Below are 26185 nucleotides of genomic sequence, written 5' to 3'. Positions count from 1 at the left end.
TTTATAAACCATATATTGACCAATTTATCAAATCAATTTATGGAGTTACTCCTATATTTAATGTGTATTTATTATGTGTTTTGCATATGCCAGGCACTGTGTACACCCTCAGGTTACCACAGTGAAGCCAAAACTTCCATCCCTGGTCTCCAAAGTTCACAGGCTACTTGGTAGGAAAATAAATTAAACATGTACAAATAGTACATTAATAAATAAATAAGCTTGTCATGGAAGTACAAAGCATTCTGGGATTGCATCAGATGTACTCCTGACCCCAAATTTAGGGGATGAAGAAGAAAATTAATTTTCAGCTGAGATCATAAGGACCAGTCAGAGTTAGCTGACTGAGGTGTAAAAGAAGAGAAAGACTATTTCTAGCAGAAGAAGCAAAGGGGCTATGAGAGAGCATTCTGAAATGAAAGGATTATGGGGGAGAGTGATGCAGGGTTTTCACAGGACAGGCAGGAAGCAGGTCATGACGGCCATATAATGAATGTTAAAGAAATGGCATCTGACTTTGAGGTGGGAAGGAGCAGGAATCCCCAGGTCCTCTGAGCTGTCTGCATGGGAGGCCATGGCAAAACATAGCATCCACGGTTGGCCCTCTGCAGAGACAGGCAGGGGCTAACTACTGGAAACCAGAGCACACAGACAGTATAATGAACTGGGGAGATAGAATAGTTGAGAGTGGGTGGTTACACCATAACAATACAAAGGAACCCAAAGGTATCTGGATGAAATAGAGATTATTTACATCACTGACACTCACCAAGTACAAATATGTTAGTCATTATAGCTCTACCTATCAATAAACTAAAATTATTTTGCAATGACTTATAAACAATGTCATCTAATGATTTACATTTATTTAAAAATATTCAAAAATAATGAAAGTTCTTCCTTCCATAGAACAAACCTGGAATTCCCACGGTAAGATAGTCCATATTTACTCAAAGTTGAAAGTTTAGACCAACCACCATGGCAATCTCTATCTTCATATTTCAGGCCTTCTTAAAAGACAATATGAATCAGTTCCCTCCAGATTTCATTGTCTCCCTCATCTTCTCTGCCTCAATAGCAAAGATCTTTCCTGAACTATAACTGTGGGATACCTAAACACACAGACAAACAAGCTGCTAACCAATCAGTTAAATTTATTGAGCAGCCTGCTTGCACCGGTGCATAGTAGGGCCTGTGACAACACATGGAAGGAAGACATGCACCTGCAAGACTCTCCCCGTCTTTCAAAGCTGCCATACTCTCTTTCCATCTCCCCATCAGCTTTTCACTTCCATTTACAGTGTGACCTAGAGTCATTCATTATTAGCTCCAGTGCTGCCCTTTTATATTGTAGGCTCAGGGGAAAAAGGGTGCCTAGGGTGCAAACATTAGGAAGCCTTTACTCTCAGGTCCATGTCTGTGCTAACTCTGTCTTTGCACAGGCCTCGGAGTGAGTGTCTGAACCCTGCACTCTGGGTATCTCATTCCCCTATCCCTGGGCAGAGTGCCAGCTCTGCTTAGACACATTCAAGAAATATTACAAAAAAAACAGCACTGTCTCCATTTTGGCCAGAAAGAGTTGATCCTTCCTTGCATTCCTTTGCACATCCAACAATGTATTTCGGATTATCAAAACATTCAAATTCAAATCCATAAACTCCAAAGATAAAACAACATAGAGTACAATCATGGCGTCATGGACACTGCAGAAATGCTGTAGAATTCACACCCAGTCATGACACAGGCACACATGTAAAGAGCAGGAGGACTCAGTTCTTTGCCTTCCTGTGATGTTACACCATGAATTTGGACACCTTAGAAGGTCTTTAGAAAATTACTCAGCTCTGTTTGTGCCATTCCTTTCTTCATTCATGTAACAAAAGTGTTTTTAGCCCTTGCCACATGCTAAGCACTGTACCTTGTGCTGCGGACACAGAGATGAATGAGATACAGTGTGGATCTCATTTCCAACAAATTTCATCCATTCTCCGGTCACTGTAGAGATAACAGACTGCTGTGACAGAGGGTTCATAAAGGAGAGGAAAAGGCTCTTTCCCTAATACATTCCATGTTTTAACTGACCTTTTGGCATCCAACTCTGAGAACTGAACTGACTAAAGCGCAATTTTCAGGTGGCACATTGAAAACGAGACATGACATGTATAGTTTGAATGCAAAAGTACTGATAACCGCTTGCCAAGTTTTAATAATAACTAGTAGCAGCAACAATTAAATCAGTTCCAGGGGAACTTGTAGACAGCATAATAAACTTTTCTTGAAAGAATTGAAAGAATTCTTCCACTTGTACATGGGCATTCCCTGGCTTCAGTGTGATCATTAAATTTCAAGTAATTTAAATGCAAAATGTCAAAATGGCCAAACTTCGTGGTTAGGAGTAGAAACTCTGGAAACAGACTGAAGATGCTGCTCAGCTTGACCACCTGCTGCTTACTGCACCTGGAACACGTTACTTAACCCTCTGCCTCTCAGTTTCCTCATCTGTAAAATGGCTAAAGTAATAATAATTACTCTTTCATAGGGTTCTTATGAGTAGGAAATAGTTAAGAATGGCAAAGTTCTTAAATCAGTGCCTAGAAACGTGTAGCACTAAATAAAATTTCTTGACATATTTAGTACTGCTTGGAAAATATAAATAATATATTCTTCAATTTTCTTGTAGAATTATATTTACTCGAGTAGATATAAAGTTTTTTATATAAAGAAAGATATACAAAGTTAGTTAAAATGAACTAAGTATAAAATGTTTTAAAACAGGTTTTATTGTGGTTTTATATAATGTAAAATGCCAATTAAAAAAATTTTAAGCATACAATTTGGTGGTATTAATTACATTCACAGTGTTATTCAACCAACACCACTATCTATTTCCAAAATGTTTTCATCACCTGTAACAGAAACTCTGTAACCATTAAGCAATTATTCCTTGTTCCCCACCTCCTCCCTAAACCTGGTAACCTCTAACTTACTTTCTGTCTTTAGTTCTACCTACTCTAGATATTTCATTTAAGTGGGATCACACAATATTGTCCTATTGTGCCCAGCTTATTTCACTTAACATAATGACTTCAAGATCCACCTATATCGTAGCATGTATCAGAACTTCAATCCTTTTTATGGTTGAATAATATTTCATTGTATGTGTATACATACTACATTTTGTTTATACATTAATCTATTGATAGACACTGGGCTATTTTCACCTTTTGACTATTGTGAATAATTCTGCAAAAACATTAGTATAAAAGTGTCTGTTTGAGTCCCTGTTTTCAATTACAGTGGGCATTATACCTGGTAGTGGAATTGCTGTGTCACATGGTCATTCTGTTTAGCTTTGTCTTAGTTCTGACTACTGTAACAAAAATACCATAAACTGGATGGCCTAAAAAACAAACATTTATTTCTTACAGTTCTAGAGTCTGTGAAGTCCAAGATCAAGGCTCTGGTAGATTAGGTACCTGGTGAGACACCACTTCCTGATTTGTAGATTGCTGTCTTTGCACTGTGCCCTCACATGGTAAGGGGCTTCCCTGGGGTCTCTTTGATAAGGGCACTAATCCCATTAATGAGGGCTTTACCCTCCTAGCCTAATGACCTCCCAAAGGCCCTACCTCCAAATACCATCACAGTGAGTGTGAACTTGGCAGTGGACGTGGGTGGACACATCAAGTCCATAACAAGCTTTTTGAAGAACTCATACTGTTTGTTCCAGTGGCTGTGCCATTTTACCTTCCTATCAGCCATTTCTCCATATCCTCACCAACATTTGTTATTTTTCTGATTATTAGTATTCTTATTATTGTTTTGTTTTGTTTTGAGAAGGAGTCTTGCTGTGTTGCCCAGGCTGGAGTGCAACGGTGCGATCTTGGCTCACTCCATTCTCTGCCTCCTGAGTTCAAGCAATTCTCCTGCCTCAGCCTCCCGAGTAGCTGGGAGGCCTACCACCACGCCCGGCTAATTTTTGTATTTTTAGTAGAGACAAGGTTTCACCATGTTGGTAGGCTGTTCTGGAACTCCTGACCTCAGGTGATCCACCTGCCTTGGCCTCCCAAAGTGCTGGGATTACAGGCATGAGCTACCGCACCCAGCCTATTATTATTATTATTACTATATTAATAGGTTTGAACTGGTATTTCATTGTGGTTTTGATTTGTATTTACCTTATGATTAATGATTTTGAATATGTTTTCATGTGCTTGTTGGCTATTTGTATATTTTCTAGAGAAATATCTATTCAAGTCCTCTGCCAACTTTTTAACTGGGTTGTTTGTCTTTTTGTTGCTGAGTTGTAGGAATTCCTTATATATTATGGATCCTGTTCCCCCACCAAACATATGATTTGCAAATATCTTCTCCCATTCTTCCAGAGAGCCTTTCAATTTCTTGATAATGTCCTTTGATGCACTAAAGTTTTTAATATTTGTGAAGCCCATTTTTTTTTTTTACTTTTTCTTTTGTTGCCAAGGTCATTAAAATTTATCCCTATAGTTTATTCTAATGATTTTATGATTTTAGTTTGAATTAAATATAGTAAATTGTTTTTAAATTAAAACATATTATACTCTATTACTAGTAAGCTTTTCACCCAGAACTATCCGTGTCGTAACTCTCAGCTCTCATGATCTGGCACGGGGATCCTGTATGTAGCTGCAGCTTCCATCTTGACCTTTGATTACTTTTTCAGCTCTCTGACAGACTCATACAGACATAGTTGATCAGCTTTTGATGAAACAAGGCTACAACAAAGAATTAGTGCTTCTGATATCAAATGTTAATGATAAGCAGACTTCAATCATAAAGATGCATTTGAGAAAAATTTAACTAAATCTTTGATTTAAAAAACAAAAAAATGGCTATAATTCCATAGTATTTATAATTCAATATAGAAATTTTCAAAGTCATGCAAAACCTTAATAATTTAGTATTTCCCTTTGTTAACAAAGCCTTTAGTTACCAGTAAATGTATGCTAGAGGTCTATTTAAATAAAAATTTATTTAATGAATTTTAAAATATCTTGGTGTTAAAATAATCATCAGTACAAGCATATCTCAGATATATTTAGCTCCAGATCAGCACAATAAAACAAATATTGCAATAAAGTAAGTGACACAAATTTTTTGGTTTCCCCAGTGTATATAAAAGTCATGTTTACACTTTACTGTATTCTGAATGTGCAAAAACTTGTCTAAAACAACAATGTATATAGTTTAATTTAAAAATGCTTTATTGCTAAAAAAATGCTAAAATCATCTGAGCCTTCATTGAGTTGGGATCTTTTTGCTGGTGTACAGTCTCGTCTCAATGTTGATGACTACTGATCAGTATGGTGGTTGCTGAAGGTTGAACTGGCTGTTGCAATTTCTGAAAACAAGACAACAACGAAGTTTGCTGTATCAATTGACTTTTCCTTTCACAAAATATTTTTCTGTAAGTTGTAATACTAGTTTATGCCATTTTACCCACACAATTTCATTTTTCAAAATGGGAGTCACTCTTATCAAACTGCCACTGCTTTATCAACTAAGTTTGCATAATATTTTAAATCCTTTGTCTTTATTCCAACAATGTTCACAACATATCCACTGAGTGTATTCCAACTCAAGAAACCACTTTTTTGCTCATCTCTAAGAAGCAACTCCTCATCATTCAAGTTTTACCCTAAGATTGCAGCTATTCAGCCTCTTCTTTAGGCTCTACTTATAATTATCGTTGTCTTACTATTTTCACCACATGCAGTTACTTCCTCCACTGATGTACTGAATTCCACAAATGCATCTATGAGGCTTCGAATCTACTTCTTCCAAATTTCTATTAGTGTTGATATTTTGGCCTCCTCTCATGAATCATGAATGTTCTTAGTGGTATGTAGAAGAATGAATCCTTTCGAGAAGGTTTTTTGATTTACTTTGCCTAGATCCATCAGCTGTAGTCTTACAAAATATATTTCTTAAATTATAAGACTTGAAAGTGAAATTTATTCCTTGACCCAAGGGCTGCAGAATGAAAGTTGCCTTAGCAGGCATGAAAGTAATATTAACTACCTTGTACATCTCCATCAGTCTTGGGTGAGGATGTGCATTGTCAATGGGCAGTAATATTTTAAAAGAAATCTTTCTTTTCCTGAGTAGTAAGTCTCAACAGTGGGCTTAAAATATTTCAGTAAACCATGCTGTAAACAAATATGGTGTGATTCAGGCTTTATTGTTCCACTTATAGAACACAGGCAGAGTAGATTTAGCCTAATTCTTAGCAGCCCTAACATCATCAGAATGGTAAATGACCACTGGCTTCAACGTAAAGTCACCAGCTGCATTTGTTCCTAACAAGAGTCAGTCTGTCCTTTAAAGCTTTGAAGCCAGGCATTCACTTCTCTCTCACTATCAAAGTCCTAGGTGGCTTCTTCTTCCAATGGAAGAATGTTGCATCTACACTGACAATCTGTTTTTTAGTGTAGCCACCTTCATCAGTTATCTTAGCTAGATCTTCTGGATAACTTGTAGCCACTGTATCAGCAGCTGCTACTTCACTTTGCACTTTTATGTTATGGAGATGGCTTCTTTTCTTAACCCTCATGAACCAACCTGTGCTAGCTTCAAACTTTTTTCTGCAGCTTCATCACCTCTCTCAGCCTTCACAGAATTCAAGAGAATTAGGATCTTGCTCTGGATTAGGCTTTGGCTTGAAGACATTTTGTGACTGGTTTGATCTTCTATTTGGACTACTCAAATTTTGTCCCATTTCAGCAGTACGGCTGTTTTGCATTCTTATGATTAATGTTTTCACTAGAGTAGCACTTTTAACCTACTTCACAAATTTTTCCTTTGCATCACAACTTGGTTAAATGGCACAAGAAGCCCAGCTTTCAGCCTGTCCTGACTTACGACATGACTTCCCCACTAAGCTTAATCATTTCTAGCTTTTGATTAAAATTAAAGATGTGCAACTCTTTCTTTCAGTTGAAGACTTTGAGGTTGTTGTGGTGTTATTAATTGTCCCAATTTCAATATTGCTATGTTTCAGGAAATAAAGAGCCTCTCCTTCAAGGAGAAGGGGCAAGATGGGAAAATAGCAAGTCAGTGGAGCAGTCAGAACACACAAAACATGTATTAAGTTTGCCATCTTATGCGGATGCAGTTTATGGCGTACAAAACCAATTACAACAGTAACGTGAAAGATCATGGATTACAGATCACCATAACAGATATAATAATAATACTAATAATGTTTCAACTATTGCAATAATTAACAAATGTGATGCAGAGGCAAAAGAGGGCATATGCTGTTGGAAAATGGCACCAATAGACATGCTGGATACAGATTGCTACAAACCTTCAATCTGTAAAAACATAGACTCTAGAAGGTACAATCAACTGAAGCACAATAAAGTGAGATATGCCTATAAGGCTGTTAGGAATTAAAATATTTCACAAAATCAGGTACAATTGCATTAGAAAAAATATTTTAACTTATCCAACTTAAAGCAAGATATAACATAACTATATTCTAAGTGCTATCAGTTTAATTATCAAAATGAGTAATGTGCATAAAATGAGCTATTGGAGTTTGTCTCATAACATTTCCTCGGTGATTGTATTGAAGGTCTTAAAATTACACAATGACTTTTAATTTTGAATAGCATTTGGCTTATTACTTAGCTCTTTATAAGCATTTGGAGGATAAGACCATCAAGAGCATATGTTTTTATACCCGAATTTCACAGTATAATTCCTTTCACACACTAGGCATTCAAGAAGCATTTGTTGAACAAAATATATTGCCATAGTATAGTTGGCAGTTAATAAATATTTGATGACTGAATTAAAAAGCATATTAAGACAAAGGATACACTGTAGGAAACAAAAGTAACAACCAATTAAATAGCTCAGGAAACGAGGATAAAATGACACTAATTTCATTGAGATTTTAATATATGTTAGTGGTCTGTGCATTACTGTAAAGTTATTTTCTATATATTACGTAGAGAAATGAAGATAATTTTTTCAGAACAATAATAAGGTAACCACAAAAAAAGTGATGCAACTTAGGTAAAACTCATCGAAGACATGTACTAACTTTATTACATGGTATCTTGTATTTACTGTATAGTTTGCTTATATTCCTAAGATAGAATGGTAATCTGGGTGAGGAAAAAATAAAAGCTTTGCAGAACTGTCATTATAACTTCCACATCAGAGAATGAACTTTGGAATCATACAGAGTTAGTCCAATGAAAGTGAAACAGGAAAAGTTCAAAGGTCAAAGACTGGAACTGATGGTGAGTCTTAAAAGATACTGCCTCTTTCCTCTACAGGATTATTTTTTGAAAGTGTAGTTTACCTGTACTATGAAGATTTATACTTATTTCGTAATTCTCCACAATTGCACTATCTTTCGTCAGATAAACAAGTAAATCTGTGACTGGAATTAGAATAAAAATGAGACAATGGACAAAATATTTTAGTTTAACCAGTTATTTCAACAAAACATCAATCCCTTCAATGTAGTAAATGGTTTCACTTAATTCTATTATTATCTTTTTAATAAAAGGTTAATCTTTTTTTTATTTAACAGATATTATGGGATGTATGTTCTTGAGCTTATCTAGAAAACCCTGGGACAAGAAAGTAGTCCACTACTTTGGCACGTAAGGGAAAGAGAAAAAACATCTCTCTTAGTTGATTTTATTTTTCTGTAAGACAGAATCTCTTATCATATTAAGTCTATCAACCTTATCCCTTCTTTAAGAAATAAATATCTTTTAAAAATGACAAAAGCTGTCTCTTCAACACCTTTAAAAGGCTTAACTATGTTTGAAGCAGTGTCCCCAGTTACTATTATGAAAATGGAGAGGAAGTTTCAGATTGTAATGGGAATTTTTATTGAACTACATCCTTCCTGAACTGGTAAAATACATTAAAAAATGAAAATAAGGAATAACAGTGCCAGTTATTCAACACTTTAGAGACGTATTTTTTAAATATCCATAAAAGTCTATATGGTTCAGAAACTATTCTCATTTTAACAATATTATGCCTCTGTAGACCTCATAATAGGAATAAATATTTGCAATGAAAGCTCACTTTGTACAGTACGGAACAATTAGATTTTTAAAATATTGTGTCTTAATGTCACTTTTGCCTTGCCCCAGTGAGTGACTGGGATTACATTGTATATACAGTGCATACTTGAATAATGAAATTTCCCATCAGTTTTCTTTAAACTCTTGGCATGAACTGCAAATACAAAATAATTGTGTGCATGGCAAGTGATCTTTAAAATCATTTTCCAAGACTGTTCTGCTTTTAGCAGAACCTTTTCACTTTTGATTAATACTCTTTCCTGCTTTCTGGTTCAGAATATTGCTTCCTAGAGTTACAAATTCAGTTTATGGAGTGCATTTGACCTGCACTCCACTGGGTAAAAATAAGTGTTAATCCAATGAAATCTGAGTTTCTGTTTCTTCAGCATCTTCAGGTTATCATGCACAATGCAGGGGTGCTGTAAAGTTACATTTGTGTGTGCATGCACAAAGTGCCAATAAAGAGAGTTAAAATAACATTTTATAAATCTTATTGTGTTTCCTCTAATCCAGCCCATAGGATACTTTGGGATAAAATCCACATAATGACGAGAGCTCAAGGGTTCACCCCAAGTTCTTCATAAAATAAAACTAACAGCAAATTCATTCTAACGGCCTGTAGATTTATGTTCATTTATGTAACCCTTTATGGTTATTACTTAGATTTTAATAACATCAAAAACAGTCTTTATCTTTTCTCCTTCACTCTCCTTAATATTTCCTTGCCATATTCTATACTGGTGTTAAAAGAAACAATTAGAGCCAAAAGTTTCCAGTTTATGAGTGATAGTCATCGATACTGAGAAACACAACACTTTCATAGTCACAGAACACATGTGACAAAATGAGAAGTTAGAAAATGGAATCAAGTTTTTTATTTCTTCAAACCCACTACTTGTATTCAGTTCTGCAACTCCTTCCTCATACATATGCCATGACTCCCTGCCACCCATGCACAACCCTGCACACTGTACAAAATTATTTATCAGAGCTGAGTTAAGAAAAGCAATTGGAAAGACAGGAGTGGATGAGCTGTGGGAAATACTGTAGGAGAGTTTTCAAAACTTAAAATGCATGGTATGAATTTAAATTGTTCAGAAATATAAAATAATGTCATATTTTTCCTATTTCTGATAAGCCATAAATAGAGCAATATTTTTCAATACCTTGAAGGGTCTCAACACCCTTGTTGAAAGTGGAAGAGCTATCAAAAATTAATGGTGACAATAAAACTTATTGATAAGAACATGGACTTGAGTCCTTGGTTTTCATGTTGATTCCTCAAGTGACTGGCTCCATGTCCTGGGAGAAGTCTCTCAAAAAATTTCCAAGTTATAATTACCCCCCTTAATTCCAATATGCAGAAACTGAAACAGAAAGTTTAAGTCCAAGTTAGCATGAGACGTAGCCAAGAATTGAATTTGGGTATATCTGAATACATAATTCATGCTGTTTTAAATTATTGTGCCATGACTGTCTCTCCAATATTTTACAAAATATTCTTCCCAAATATAAAGTCCTTAGTTTAGAGTCTCATGCTTGTCAAATTCTCAGTAAATGTTGTCTATTAAGGCTATGTTCAATGAAATTGGTTGGGCAAGGCAGTTTGGTTTCAGATGTGGAACAGCAGGAGATGGGGAGAAGGAAAGGTTGGCATTGGTTAATGTGAACAGACTTCCTTGTGCAAAATTCAAAAGATTAATTAGCCTGATGTAATGATTTTTGAAAACTCTTGGCCAAGCTGTCATAAATATGTCCAAGTATGTAGCTTCTCTGTATGTTTACGTAATTTCACCCGAAAGCAATTATTATTCATGTACATAGACTGTATTTAGGTGCAAATGAGGTTTCCATGATTTAGCAAGTGTCCAAGGTAATCATTGTTTTGGTGAATACAGGCCTGGGAGGCAGAGTCTTGGCAGCTGCAGCTGAAGTGAAGGAGAGAATTTCAATCTCTCACAGCTGACTTGTCCCAGCAGGGGCTGGGCCCACGACAATAAAAAGAAATGCACAACATACTTTATGGACAAGGATTCAAAACATATTATGTTATTAGAGACTTCATGTAAAAAAGCAGTTTTCTCTTGAGAAGGAGAAGAGCTTCATATGAAGCTGCAACCTATTTATTTCTTCAGCACTCTTGCTTGTTATACAGAATTTTGTTAACATCCCTAACTTCATCTATGGTGTGTCTGCTATGAACTTATAAAATCTTACACTTTCAAACTTTCTTATTTTATTTTGTTTCTGTTTTGCAGTTCTTTAGAATGCATCAATCACTTTAACATTGTTGCTAGAAGAATAACAAATCATGATGAGAATATCGCAATATTTTTAGAAGCACAATTTATAATTTATTTTACAATGAATGATTCTGTGTGATACAACCTAGTTAAATGAACAAGAATAGAGTCATTCAAAACACCAAAAAGTAATTTTACATAACTAAATCACTTAAAGATTATTTATGTTGCCTTGGTTTCCTCCAAGTAGAAAATTACCCAATTCATATTTATTCCCATCACCTCCACTGTTAACATTATGAAAACTCATACATAATTTTTATAACCTGGAAAAGAATATCAAACCTATAATATTTCTACCTTTTTAAAACTATATTATCAAATAAATGCTGTTGACTAATTTCTTAGCCTTTCTGATTAAAAGGCTTCTTACAAAGTTGAAGATGGTATAAAATTAGTGTAAGATAAAAAGCTTTCACTATCTTCACACAAAGGGCTCAAATAAAATCATAAACTAATCATAAAAGTAATTATATATCAAGATGATTAACTTGTGATATATAGATCTAAAGTTACGGGTGTTTCTAGAAAATTGAATGAGTACGTCAACTAGAGCAGGAAAAAACAATGTACTAGATTGCACCACCTTTATTTATAATAGTTTATGATAACACTCCTAGAAACCTATGTAAAATGTAAACAAATGTTGACATTTGGAAAATGTTTGTATTTTATTTCAATTGCAGTTTGTCATCTCTAGCTCAATAGATGTGGGAAATCTCTCAAGACATTGTTTTTGAATGCACTAGTATAAAAATTAATTTGTAAGGGAAATACTCGACATAGTGAATAAGGTAGCATTTATGCAAAATTCAAAAAGCTAAATTGTGTCTACTGTAGTCTTTTATAAATATTTATAATACTAATTACAGAAATTTGTCCTAGCTTGCTAGAAAACGGGCTAACCAAATCTCAGAAAAAGAGAAAATTCAGTAGGCAGAATCTTATTGCATCTATAAACTAAGACTCAGATAATATTCAAATGGCTTACCTTAAGCATCCTTAAATACATTATCCAAGAGTATTAACTGAAAAGAAAAAAAGAATGCATAAAAGTAGATATAAACACTCACTGCAAATATTTTAGAATACTAAGCCAGTCATTTCAATGATCCTTGACCAAGGTACAGCCATTAAATACCATGTTATCTACTTGCTCTAATTTATGTTATATGATATTAGAAGTGGAACCAGAATACTTCTTCTTCCAATTAACCAGTTAATTGTTTAGATTCATGTAACTATTTAAAGAAATTGGTGATTTTTAAAATATGACATATATCCCTTGTGCTTTGAAGAACATCATTAAGTAAAAAGACCACCCATAGAATGGGAGAAGACATTTACAAATCATATATTTGGTAAGGGATTTGTACCTAGAATACATAAAGAATGCTTACAACTAAATTACAAAAAGGCACATCACACAATTTAAAAATGGAAAGGATATGAATAGTTATTCCTCCAAAGAAAGTTTTATTTTTTTATTTTTTTATTTTTTATTTTTTTATACTTTAAGTTTTAGGGTACATGTGCACATTGTGCAGGTTAGTTACATATGTATACATGTGCCATGCTGGTGCGCTGCACCCACTAACTCGTCATCTAGCATTAGGTATATCTCCCAATGCTATCCCTCCCCCCTCCCCCCTCCCCACCACAGTCCCCAGAGTATGATATTCCCCTTCCTGTGTCCATGTGATCTCATTGTTCAATTCCCACCTATGAGTGAGAATATGCGGTGTTTGGATTTTTGTTCTTGCGATAGTTTACTGAGAATGATGGTTTCCAATTTCATCCATGTCCCTACAAAGGATATGAACTCATCATTTTTTATGGCTGCATAGTATTCCATGGTGTATATGTGCCACATTTTCTTAATCCAGTCTATCATTGTTGGACATTTGGGTTGGTTCCAAGTCTTTGCTATTGTGAATAATGCCGCAATAAACATACGTGTGCATGTGTCTTTATAGCAGCATGATTTATAGTCCTTTGGGTATATACCCAGTAATGGGATGGCTGGGTCAAATGGTATTTCTAGTTCTAGATCCCTGAGGAATCGCCACACTGACTTCCACAATGGTTGAACTAGTTTACAGTCCCACCAACAGTGTAAAAGTGTTCCTATTTCTCCACATCCTCTCCAGCACCTGTTGTTTCCTGACTTTTTAATGATTGCCATTCTAACTGGTGTGAGATGATATCTCATAGTGGTTTTGATTTGCATTTCTCTGATGGCCAGTGATGATGAGCATTTTTTCATGTGTTTTTTGGCTGCATAAATGTCTTCTTTTGAGAAGTGCCTGTTCATGTCCTTCGCCCACTTTTTGATGGGGTTGTTTGTTTTTTTCTTGTAAATTTGTTTGAGTTCACTGTAGATTCTGGATATTAGCCCTTTGTCAGATGAGTAGGTTGCGAAAATTTTATTTTTTACTCTCTAAATATTCTAAGAAAATAATGAATTGTACACTTTAAACAGGTGAGTTTTATGGTACATAAATTAAGCCCCAATATAGCTATGAAAAGTGTGTGATTTTCTTTTGGCATGTGTATGATCTTTACTTTAGAGTCTTTGATTATTCATTTTTGTTGTTTAGTGCTTTTGATTTTTTAATATGGTTTTATTTTTGTATGAAAATAAGTCATTCCAAACCTGCTGTTGGATGAAAGTCATTTGCAGTTAGTACAACCTACCAGAATCATATCTACAGAAAAAAACTATAAGGAATAACAGGTTTGTAATTCCATATTGCCCTAGGAAATAACAGCTTTCCAGATTCATGTTAGACTTGTGATTAATCTTTTGTACATGCCACATCTAAAGATCTTTAAATGTGTGTGATTTAGGAAAAATAAATGTTAAACTAAAATTCTAGACTTCAGATATTCAAAAAGAATAGCTATTATAAGCTTGAAATCTTGCTAAGCTTATAGTTTAAAAAGCTAGTGAAAATAAGAAGGGAACTCTTGAATATCTGAACAACCTTTTGATAAAATTCATCTATTGAAGTCACAGAAAGAGAAAAGAAATGGAAACTAATAAATGGGTACAAGTCAAAACACAGAAATATATTTTAGCTATTTTTCTTAGGAGAGAAAGAATGGAGTTAAAAAAGGGAAGAATTAGAATTAAAGAAAAAAAGCCATTAGATGATGGATTTTCCTACCTGCCAAATGATAAAAGTAATTTGAGATGATTTTTCCATACTAAATGAGAAACTACTAGAAAAAAATACACTATGTGGCCAGCAGTTGTGATATGTGTATTCTAGTCTGGGATATGTAGTAGAGCACGCAGGTTTAAAACAGCCTTGGAAATTAGGCCATCTATGTTGAATCCTACCTCCCTTACTAACAGTAACTTGGGCAGTTATTTAGCCTCCCTTTTCCTTGGTTTCCACAGGTAACTATCATGGAGTAGTGTCTTTAAGTGTTATTAAGAAATGATATGATTAGGCCATTTGATGTGACTCTGTTACTAACTAGCACTCTAACAATGAGAAAATAAGCACAGTAATGTATACGATTTCTTCCAGTTCTCAAATTTTATGCCATCATCGATTTTTGAGGGATTTTTTGCTTTTCATTTTGTTTTTAATTTAGCATCTAGGTATAATAGTTCGATCTACAGACTTGCCTGCAAAAGATCACGATTCAGACCTCTGAATTCTGTTCTCACAACTGCAATGATCAGAGGAATCCCTGATAGACGCCCACTGAGAAAAATGTCTGGGAAAAACATCCAGACCTGTCTATGATGACTTTTTTAAGGTGTCAAATTGGCAACATAAAATATGAGGGCAGAAGGAACTACAGCAGCCATTTTGTAGCATACATACATCTTCTTCCAGTCTTTCAATCAAATGCTAACTTAGGTGCTGGCTGTGAAGGTATTTTGCTGATGTAATTAAAATTGTAATTAAATAAAGTACAGGGTCTATCCTCATGAGCCTGACCTAATCAGTGGAAGCCTTTTTAAAAAGACTTAGGCACTGTCCTTAGCTATGCTCTGATATTTTTGGTCTACACTTTGTTTTTCCTTTATAAAACCTTCCCTTCCTCATTACCTGTGACAACAGCTTCATCATGAAGCTTCCAAGTTTCAGTCTGCTTGTGATCTTCACTTCCTGACTTCTTGCCCTGTGGATTCAAATTACTTCCCCACAATCATGTAAACCAATTCCTTGTGATAGCTCAGATAATAGATAGATAAATAGATAGATTGATTGATGGATTAATAAGTATATTTGTATCTTTATTAGTATATCAATATATCTATATTGACTGCTTTTTCCCTCAACAAAACATTTCTAAGAGGTCTGGGAAATGATTCTTTTCCTCTTTTCCATCCAGTTGCCTAATTAAACTGTTGATGGCACACATTTTCTTCCTAGCAGTACAAATACCCAGGCTTAGCTTGTTGTAGCAGCCCAGCTAATGCAATTCTAATGGAGAAAATAAGTACAAAAAGATGGCCTAAAAAAAGAACATACACTAACACACACAATCCAACAGACACAAATCCAAATTTCCTTATTAACCTAAATTTTCACTCTTAGATACATATCCTTGGCCTTTACTCATAATATCACTGTACTTGAGGGCAAGTATGGGCAGTGGAAAGATGAGGCCTTATATTTTCCATATAATTTGGAGCATGCTATTAACACTAAAGAAGGATCTACTGCTTAGAATACCCACGTTGTATCAGGAATAGAGAAGGACTAGAAATAATACAAGTAACATCTCCTTGGAATGACTAAAATTTCTAAAAATTTCAATATTATTTCAACTTCTCTTCAGCATTTATTTGCATTTAAGTTTTCTAGTCTACTACTAGTATGGATAAATAGTGTAAAAGGAAAAGGTTAAAACCAAAAGGGTTACATGTCTTTATATAAAGGAGAATTTCTAATGGTTACAATCCCTGTACTAAATGGGGGCCCTATTAGCTTCCATGTGTATAGTTACTATCTTTTCTTGGCCATAGGTTACCTGGGAGCCACAGCTACATAATGGAGATGCCTGGTCACCAGGGGCAACTAAAAAGAAAATGGGATTGATAGGTTTAGAACCACAATAGTGCAACATCATTTCTAAAATAATGACCCATTCAGGGTCAGTTTATCATCTTTCTCCATTATATGTATTATACCAAATTTCTATGGATTTGTAAATTCAGGTTGACTATAGCAGGTAAACTCAATGCAGCCAGGCTCTATTTTGGGTTGCTGGAGTTCAGTCATAGTGATCCATTTAAAGTACTCTGATGTATAATTAAGTGGCTAAATTTACAAACTTAAATTGTAATAAAAGTAGCCATAGGATATTCTCTCTTGCACATTTAATTCATTATATTAACCATATTTGGAGCACATAGAAGAGTTTTCAGTAGGGAATGTTCTGAAAAATATGTGACTGTAAAGCTCTACTAAATTGCCTATTAAAAAAATGTTCTTTTTTGTAATCAATCAAAACAAAATGTACTGAATCCTCACCTAGAACAGCATTATGCAATCTACAACTTATAGGAGTAGGATAATGTTCAGAGAAGAGCTACAAAGATGATTAACATGTTGGACTACAAGAGCAATTTTAGAGGCTAAAGGGACAGAGATTGTTTAGCCTGGAGGAGGATGGCTTATTGATGGTCTTCAAATATATGAGTGGTTTCTCTGCAGAGGATGGTAACCTGCTGTTTTCCATCTTTTCTGAAGACAAGACAAAAGGAAATAGACTTACTTTTAGTAACTTAGATTAAAAACAAATAAAACTGTCTTGGTAGTGAACATTGTTAATCACTGAAATGATTCAGGCTATAGGCTCTTCTTCTCTAAAGACTCATAAAAAATAAATGGTTTGGGTCAAACTAGAGACAAGGTAATGAAAGGTGATCTCTTATGGCTCCTTTTAAGGTTCATTAATAGAAAACAACCACTTACACAAATTTTGAAGATATCTATATATTTCTTCAAAATAACTTTTGCAAACTGAACCTCATGACAACAATTAACTGACGAGTATTTCAAGGCTACAAAGGGATATTTTTTGTTCAACTCATTTAATGAATGAAGCTCAAATTTATGAACTCGTGATTTGCTATAGATAAAATTTTGGGAAGCTCTTTAAAAGTACTCCAAGTTAAAAGGTGTATATAATATAGATACATATATACATATGTGTGTAGATACATACACACATAGGTGTATATAATATAGATACATATATACATATATACAAAGGTGTATATAATATACATATATACATACGTATATATGTATACATATGTGTATACATATATACATATAGATATACATATGTATCTATATTATGTACACACATACATATAAAACATATAAGTATATGTATGTATATATGTATATATGTGTGTGTGTACATATATTTGTGTATATATATATGAAAAAGTGAGTGTCTAAGGTAACCTTACACTGTAAGTATCAATGTAAGAACACTGGACACTTACATTATGGAAAGCATTCACAATTTCTATATTTTAAAAATCATTTTCAAAATTTGAACTTGTCAGATTGTTGCAAATAGAATAAATACCATTAGAAAATCAATCCAGTAATAGCAAGGTTTAAAAGAAAGATATAACCCTGATGAACATTGATGCAAAAATCCTCAATAAAATACTGGCAAAACAAATCCAGCAGCACATCAAAAAGCTTATCCACCATGATCAAGTGGGCTTCATCCCTGGGATGCAAGGCTGGTTCAATATACGCAAATCAATAAATGTAATCCAGCATATAAACAGAGCCAAAGACAAAAACCACATGATTATCTCAATAGATGCAGAAAAAGCCTTTGACAAAATTCAACAACCCTTCATGCTAAAAACTCTCAATAAATTAGGTATTGATGGGACGTATTTCAAAATAATAAGAGCTATCTATGACAAACCCACAGCCAATATCATATTGAATGGGCAAAAACTGGAAGCATTCCCTTTGAAAACTGGCACAAGACAGGGATGCCCTCTCTCACCACTCCTATTCAACATAGTGTTGGAAGTTCTGGCCAGGGCAATCAGGCAGGAGAAGGAAATAAAGGGTATTCAATTAGGAAAAGAGGAAGTCAAATTGTCCCTGTTTGCAGATGACATGATTGTTTATCTAGAAAACCCCATCGTCTCAGCCCAAAATCTCCTCAAGCTGATAAGCAACTTCAGCAAAGTCTCAGGATACAAAATCAATGTACAAAAATCACAAGCATTCTTATACACCAACAACAGACAAACAGAGAGCCAAATCATGAGTGAACTCCCATTCACAATTGCTTCAAAGAGAATAAAATACCTAGGAATCCAACTTACAAGGGATGTGAAGGACCTCTTCAAGGAGAACTACAAACCACTGCTCAAGGAAATAAAAGAGGACACAAACAAATGGAAGAACATTCCATGCTCATGGGTAGGAAGAATCAATATCGTGAAAATGGCCATACTGCCCAAGGTAATTTACAGATTCAATGCCATCCCCATCAAGCTACCAATGACTTTCTTCACAGAATTGGAAAAAACTACTTTAAAGTTCATATGGAACCAAAAAAGAGCCCGCATCGCCAAGTCAATCCTAAGCCAAAAGAACAAAGCTGGAGGCATCACACTACCTGACTTCAAACTATACTACAAGGCTACAGTAACCAAAACAGCATGGGACTGGTACCAAAACAGAGATATAGATCAATGGAACAGAACAGAGCCCTCAGAAATAACGCCGCATACCTACAACTATCTGATCTTTGACAAACCTGAGAAAAACAAGCAATGGGGAAAGGATTCCCTATTTAATAAATGGTGCTGGGAAAACTGGCTAGCCATATGTAGAAAGCTGAAACTGGATCCCTTCCTTACACCTTATACAAAAATCAATTCAAGATGGATTAAAGATTTAAACGTTAGACCTAAAACCATAAAAACCCTAGAAGAAAACCTAGGCATTACCATCCAGGACATAGGCGTGGGCAAGGACTTCATGTCCAAAACACCAAAAGCAATGGCAACAAAAGACAAAATTGACAAATGGGATCTAATTAAACTAAAGAGCTTCTGCATAGCAAAAGAAACTACCATCAGAGTGAACAGGCAACCTACAACATGGGAGAAAATTTTCGCAACCTACTCATCTGACAAAGGGCTAATATCCAGAATCTACAATGAACTCAAACAAATTTACAAGAAAAAAACAAACAACCCCATCAAAACGTGGGCGAAGGATATGAACAGACACTTCTCAAAAGAAGACATTTATGCAGCCAAAAAACACATGAAAAAATGCTCATCATCACTGGCCATCAGAGAAATGCAAATCAAAACCACTATGAGATATCATCTCACACCAGTTAGAATGGCAATCATTAAAAAGTCAGGAAACAACAGGTGCTGGAGAGGATGTGGAGAAATAGGAACACTTTTACACTGTTGGTGGGACTGTAAACTAGTTCAACCATTGTGGAAGTCAGTGTGGCGATTCCTCAGGGATCTAGAACTAGAAATACCATTTGACCCAGCCATCCCATTACTGGGTATATACCCAAAGGACTATAAATCATGCTGCTATAAAGACACATGCACACGTATGTGTATTGCGGCATTATTCACAATAGCAAAGACTTGGAACCAACCCAAATGTCCAACAATGATAGACTGGATTAAGAAAATGTGGCACATATACACCATGGAATACTATGCAGCCATAAAAAAGGATGAGTTCATGTCCTTTGTAGGGACATGGATGAAATTGGAAACCATCATTCTCAGTAAACTATCGCAAGAACAAAAAACCAAACACCGCATATTCTCACTCATAGGTGGGAATTGAACAATGAGATCACATGGACACAGGAAGGGGAATATCACACTCTGGGGACTGTGGTGGGGTGGGGGGAGGGGGGAGGGATAGCATTGGGAGATGCTATCCCTCCCCCCTCCTACCTAATGCTAGATGACGCGTTAGTGGGTGCAGCGCACCAGCATGGCACATGTATACATATGTAACTAACCTGCACAATGTGCACATGTACCCTAAAACTTAAAGTATAAAAAAAAAAAGAGTGATAAACCAAAAATAAAAACAAAAACAAAAGAAAGATATAACTCTTGTACTTCAGAATTCAAAATCCAAGAGCATATTAGATTAGCAAATACTTAACTGTATGCTGAAGCCAAAAAAAAAAAAAAAATTAATGCCAGAAAGATACAACTAGTTGTAGGTGCATAGAAGATAGAGTTACAGACTCTGCTTGAAAAAAATAGTATTTGAACTTGGTAAAATTCAACATCCCTTCATGATAAAAACTCTCAACAAACTGGGTACAGAAGGAACATATCTCAACATGATAAAGGCCATATATGACAGATCCACAGCTAGTATCATACTGAATGGGGAAGAAAGTGAAATATTTTTCTCTATAATCTGAAACATGAGAAGGATGCCCCTTTCACCACTGTTATTCAACATAGTACTGGAAGTCTTAGCTAGAGCAATTAGATAAGAGAAAGAAAGAAAGGAAATCCAAATTGGAAAGGAAGAAGTCAAGCTATCTTTATTTGCAGATTATATAATCTTTTATTGAGAAAAACCTAAAGACTCCACACAAAAAAATTAGAACTGATAAATAAATTTAGTAAAGTTGTAGGTTACAAAATCAACATGCAAAACTCAGTAGCATTTCTATGTCAACAGCAAACAATCTGAAAAAGAAACCAAGAAAGGAATCCCATTTACAGTGGCTAAAATAAAATAAAATACCTAGAATTAAACAGCCAATAAAGTGAAAGATTAAACATTAATGAAATACATGAGAGAGAACACAAAATCAGAAAGATATCTATATCTTGTGTTCATGGATTGAAAGAGTCATCATTGTTAAAATGTTCATACTACTCAATGTTATCAACAGATTCAATGCAATCTCTGTCAAAATATCAATGACATTCTTCACAGAAATAGAAAAAGCAACACTAAAATTTATGTGAAACCATAAAAGACCCAGAAGAGTCAAATAAATCCTGAGCAAAAAAAAAAAACTAAAGCTGGAAGTATCACATTACCTGACTTCAAATTATACTACAAAGCTATAGTAACCAAAGCAACATGTTAATAGCATTAAAACACACACATACACACACACACACACACACAGAACCTAGACATGAATTCACACATTTACAGTCAACTGATATCTCACAAAGGTGCCAATAACATACACTGGGGAAAAGATAGTCTCTTCAACAAATGGTGCTGGGAAAACTGGTTATCCATATGCCAAAGAATGAAATTAGGTCTCTATCTCTCACCATGTAGAAAAACTAAGTCAAAATAGATTAAATACATACATTTAAGACCTGAATCTATGAAACTACTGGAATACAACATTGAGAAAATACTTCAAGACATTGCTCCGGGAGAAAATTTCTTGAGTAAGACCTGAAGAGCAGAGACAACTGAAGGAAAAATGGACAAATGGGGTCACATCAAGTTTAAAAGCTTCTGCACAGCAAAGGAAACAATCAACAAAGGGAAGAGACTAACTACAGAATGGGAGAAAATATTTTCAAACAATTTAAGTGACAAAAGGTTAATAATCAGAACAAATAAATAACTCAAATAACTTAATAGCAAAATAATTATAATAATCATCTGATTTTAAAATGGGCCAAAATCTGAATAGACATTTCTTAAAAGAAGACATACAAATGGCCAATAGTTATATGAAAAATGCTCAACATCACTAATCATTACAGAAATGCAAACAAAGTGAGATATCATACCACCCATTAAAATGACTTCTACCAAAAAGATAAATAATAATGAATGCTGGGGAGAAAGTGGAGAAAGAGGAACATTTGGACACTGTTGGTGGGATTGTAAATTAGTATAGGTACTATGGAAAACAGTATGGAGATTTCTCAAAAAACTAAAAACAGAACTGCTGTTCAATCAAGCAATCTCATTGCTGAGTATATATCCAAAAGAAAGGAAATTGGTATATCAAAGAGATATTTGCACTCCCATGTTTACTGCTGCACTATTCACAATAGCTAAGATATGGAATCAACCAAACTTCCATGAACCCAGCTGAACAGATAAATTGTGGCATATATACACAATGGGACGTTATTCGGCCATAAAAAAAAAATAGAACTCTGTCTTCTACAGCAATATGGATGGAACTAGAGGACATTAGGTTAAGTGAAATAAATCAGGCACATTAAGACAAATATTGCATATTCTTGCTCATACGCAGGAGCTCCAAATATTGATCTCATGAAGGTAGAGAATAGAATGATGGTTATCAGAGGGTGGGAAGGGTACTGGGGGAGAAGGGGATAAATAGAAGTTGGTTAATGGACATGCACAGTTAGAAGGAATATGAACTAATATTCTATAGCAGAATAGGACAACTATAGTTAGCAATAGTGTATTGTATATTTCAAAATAACTACAGTGGATTTGGAATGTTACCAACACCAGAAAAAACGTAAATGTTTGAGGTGATGAATATCCCAATTACCCTGATTTGATCATCATGCATTATATGATTATCAAAATATCACATGTATTCCATAAGAATGTACAACTGTTATATATGCCTAAAAATTTAATATACATATGTAAATAAAAGGTATATCTAAGCATGCTTCTTATGAAAAAAATAATGATCAAGAGTTTTTTAAACATAAAAGGGCAATGGTAGACTAGGCAGAGAAAACCACAAGTGCATGGAGGAACTGGAGAGTATGCATGCCAAAATACATGAACATTTCAGTGTACCTAACGTGATCAAACAGGAGCAGTAGAATATCTGTTAGAGCCAGATTGTAAAGATGTTAGTTAAGGTATCTGGACTCCAAGCTGTTCAGTGAAAATGCATGTGCAAAATAGTGTCCTTGGCCTCAGTTCAAAAGTTCTGATTTATAAGGTTATTTTGCTACAACCTTTCTAAGGATCAGTTTGAGAACCAGAGTATAATGCAAGGACACTAATGAAGTACACTGTGTGTCTTTGTGTCTTGAGCAACTGAATGAACCCACACAAAATTTTTGTGAGAAAGGCCAATTGCAGCACTTCTGTTTATTCATAAATGGCTTTGCAAAGTGTTCAAGAAGATAATAATGGCAACTGTCCAGCTATATTGGAGAAGAAAACAGTCAAATCTACAAAAATCTCCCAAGTCTACATTCATTGCACAGTGCTTTGGAAATGGCTAGATATTTTCTTCAATCCCTAAGAAACAGAAGATGTATTTGGGCAGATAAGTAAGGTTGATTAATTTACATGCACAGCTGCCTTCCAGGCGACTGTCATCCACTTGACAGGATGGAGCAGCCTGAAATTCCAAACATGAATATTTCATAACAAAACCGTGAGTCTTACCAATAAAAGGGATAGGGAGTTGGCAAGGAGGGCAGTGAGACATGTTTATAGTCATGTTGCCACTGGATAAATATCCCTAAGTCTAAAGCTAGCTTTAAATGACAAAACACTTCAGAAGAAATACATAAGATACAAGGCTTTCAACATGTCAAACATATTTAAGTCCTTAATTTTCAAACAATCACTATTTTCTTTAACTTTTAAAAAGTAATGTGAAAACTATTAAAGATTATGTGAATGATCTTCTATGCTAATGTGATAAAATAAAGGCTGCAAATTTTAGGAGTAAATTCAATTTCATGGATTTGGGAAACAATGACCTTCAGGATTAGAGATCACTAACCTGCTTTATTTGTGTGGAGAACATGTACTAATAAAAGACTAGGAATAGATAATTATAGGGATATGCTTGAGGGTAGAAATAAAAAGTATTCTGCCTCTAGGATAAACTTCATAAGTTTCTGCCTTATGAAGTAAATGTGATGATTCTTTTTGGAACCATACCTAATTGATATAAATAGTATCACAAAAATAAAAATCTTATGGAATCCTCTGCTGGTACGGAGGAATAAAAAGCAAAACTCTTACAAATCAGCAAATTTACAGAGGGAGTAGACTATTTCAGGCATGTCCTTTGTATCTGAGAGTCAGGATTCCTGAACTGAATTGAAGAATAAAGTACTTTCAGAATTTTTACCTTTTCATTGCAGTTTTATTTGTTTTTCAAAGAATTATAAATTCCTAGAGTATCTTGAATTCATACGTATGTGTAAATAAAAAGTCATCAATCATCTAATTTCAGTATTATGTACTAAAATATTATCTAGTATTCTAGCATTTATTTTGAGAAAAATATGAAAACAATAGAAAAGAGAAAATTCTCAGGTATTATAGAAGAGAAAATATATGATTGTAATGATAATATTTTTACATATAAACATATAAAAACACATTTTATTTTTAGCGTGATTATTGGCACAATAAATCCAGACCATTCATATAAAATGCATGCACATATATACACATATATACACTCATTTTCTAACTCTCTTCTGATTTCAAAGCATGGGATACTCACCTATTATTCTAGCTGCAAAGTGTACTTTCTTCAAATTATCATTTTGATTCAATAAAGGTATTTGTTGTTCTGAATTTTGAGTAATTAATTCATTGATTTTCTAGATTTTGTGTAAAATAAATGTAGATGTAGTACATATTCCTTCATCAGCGAGAGAAGAGACCAGTTTACTTTCAATAGTATCATATAAAATGAAACATCTTTCCTTTTTGGATCATTTTTTGATCATTGATCATTTTTGATGATTTGATCATTGAACACAACCTACTTCTTATGAGCACAATATAATTTAAAATATTAATGCCTAAATTTTAGAGACACAAGGCACAGCAGAAAATCAAATTTTGCCTATGTGAATATAAAGATCCTTTATTTCTTTATCTGGGCTTCAGTACCCCTTTGACCTAAATTTATTTATTTCCAAAAACATTAACTGCTTTTTACATAGTTTGAGCCATTAGGAAATTGTTATTATTATAGTGAAGAGCAGAGGGTATTTACCTTTGTAAAATATCAATAATATTTTTTAAAGAATATGTAATTTGAAAAATATTACTCATTGTTAGAATTATGGGATGAGAGTAATTTCCAGACAAATAAACTCCTTAAAGACTAGTCCTGTAGCACTCAACTTTGCTTATTTTCTACTAAGTGTTTTCTAATGAATAATCAAGAAACAGCTAGCTTGAATTTACTGAATTTAGGATTTCTGGACTTGTGACAGGAAGGATCCCTTGGCATTCAGGTCTACACAGACTCTAAATAGCAGGGTAGACATAGTTCCCTAAGCATGTTCTTTCATATAATTGAATTATTCTGAACAAAGTTCTACATTAGTCATATCTGGTGCTGCTCATTCCCATAATCTATTTCAATGTCCATCACCTCAAAGTGCAAATCTACAATCTAATTATTGGCAACTAATAACAGGATTTCTTTATACTAGAAGCTTTACTTTTCTAGTCTGAAATAAAGACGGTATTGTCTACTATTCCTGTTACTGAGGATATTTCTCTAAGTGGAATCTTGTTTCACAACTAACTCCATGAGGTTCTTATTTTATAAAAGCAGAAAACAAATGAATTGGCTTTGCTTTTTGTTGGAGTAAATGGATTACAAAACAAAAAATTATCAAAAATAGAGCAATATAAATTTTAGTTGGCTATAATGAAAGTTCTCAATATGTTGACCAGTTACATGCCCCTGCTCAGTTCCATTATTGTCCCCTCTATCCTGCTGAACACCATCAAGCTTCCAGTCAGAGGGAGAGACAACCAATGCTACAAGGCTCCTACCTGA

Source organism: Pan paniscus, chromosome 4 (genome assembly GCF_029289425.2).
Source record: "Pan paniscus chromosome 4, NHGRI_mPanPan1-v2.0_pri, whole genome shotgun sequence".
Lineage (NCBI taxonomy): Eukaryota > Metazoa > Chordata > Mammalia > Primates > Hominidae > Pan > Pan paniscus.
The sequence above is the reverse complement of the archived record's forward strand: the minus strand, read 5'-3'. Positions refer to the sequence as shown.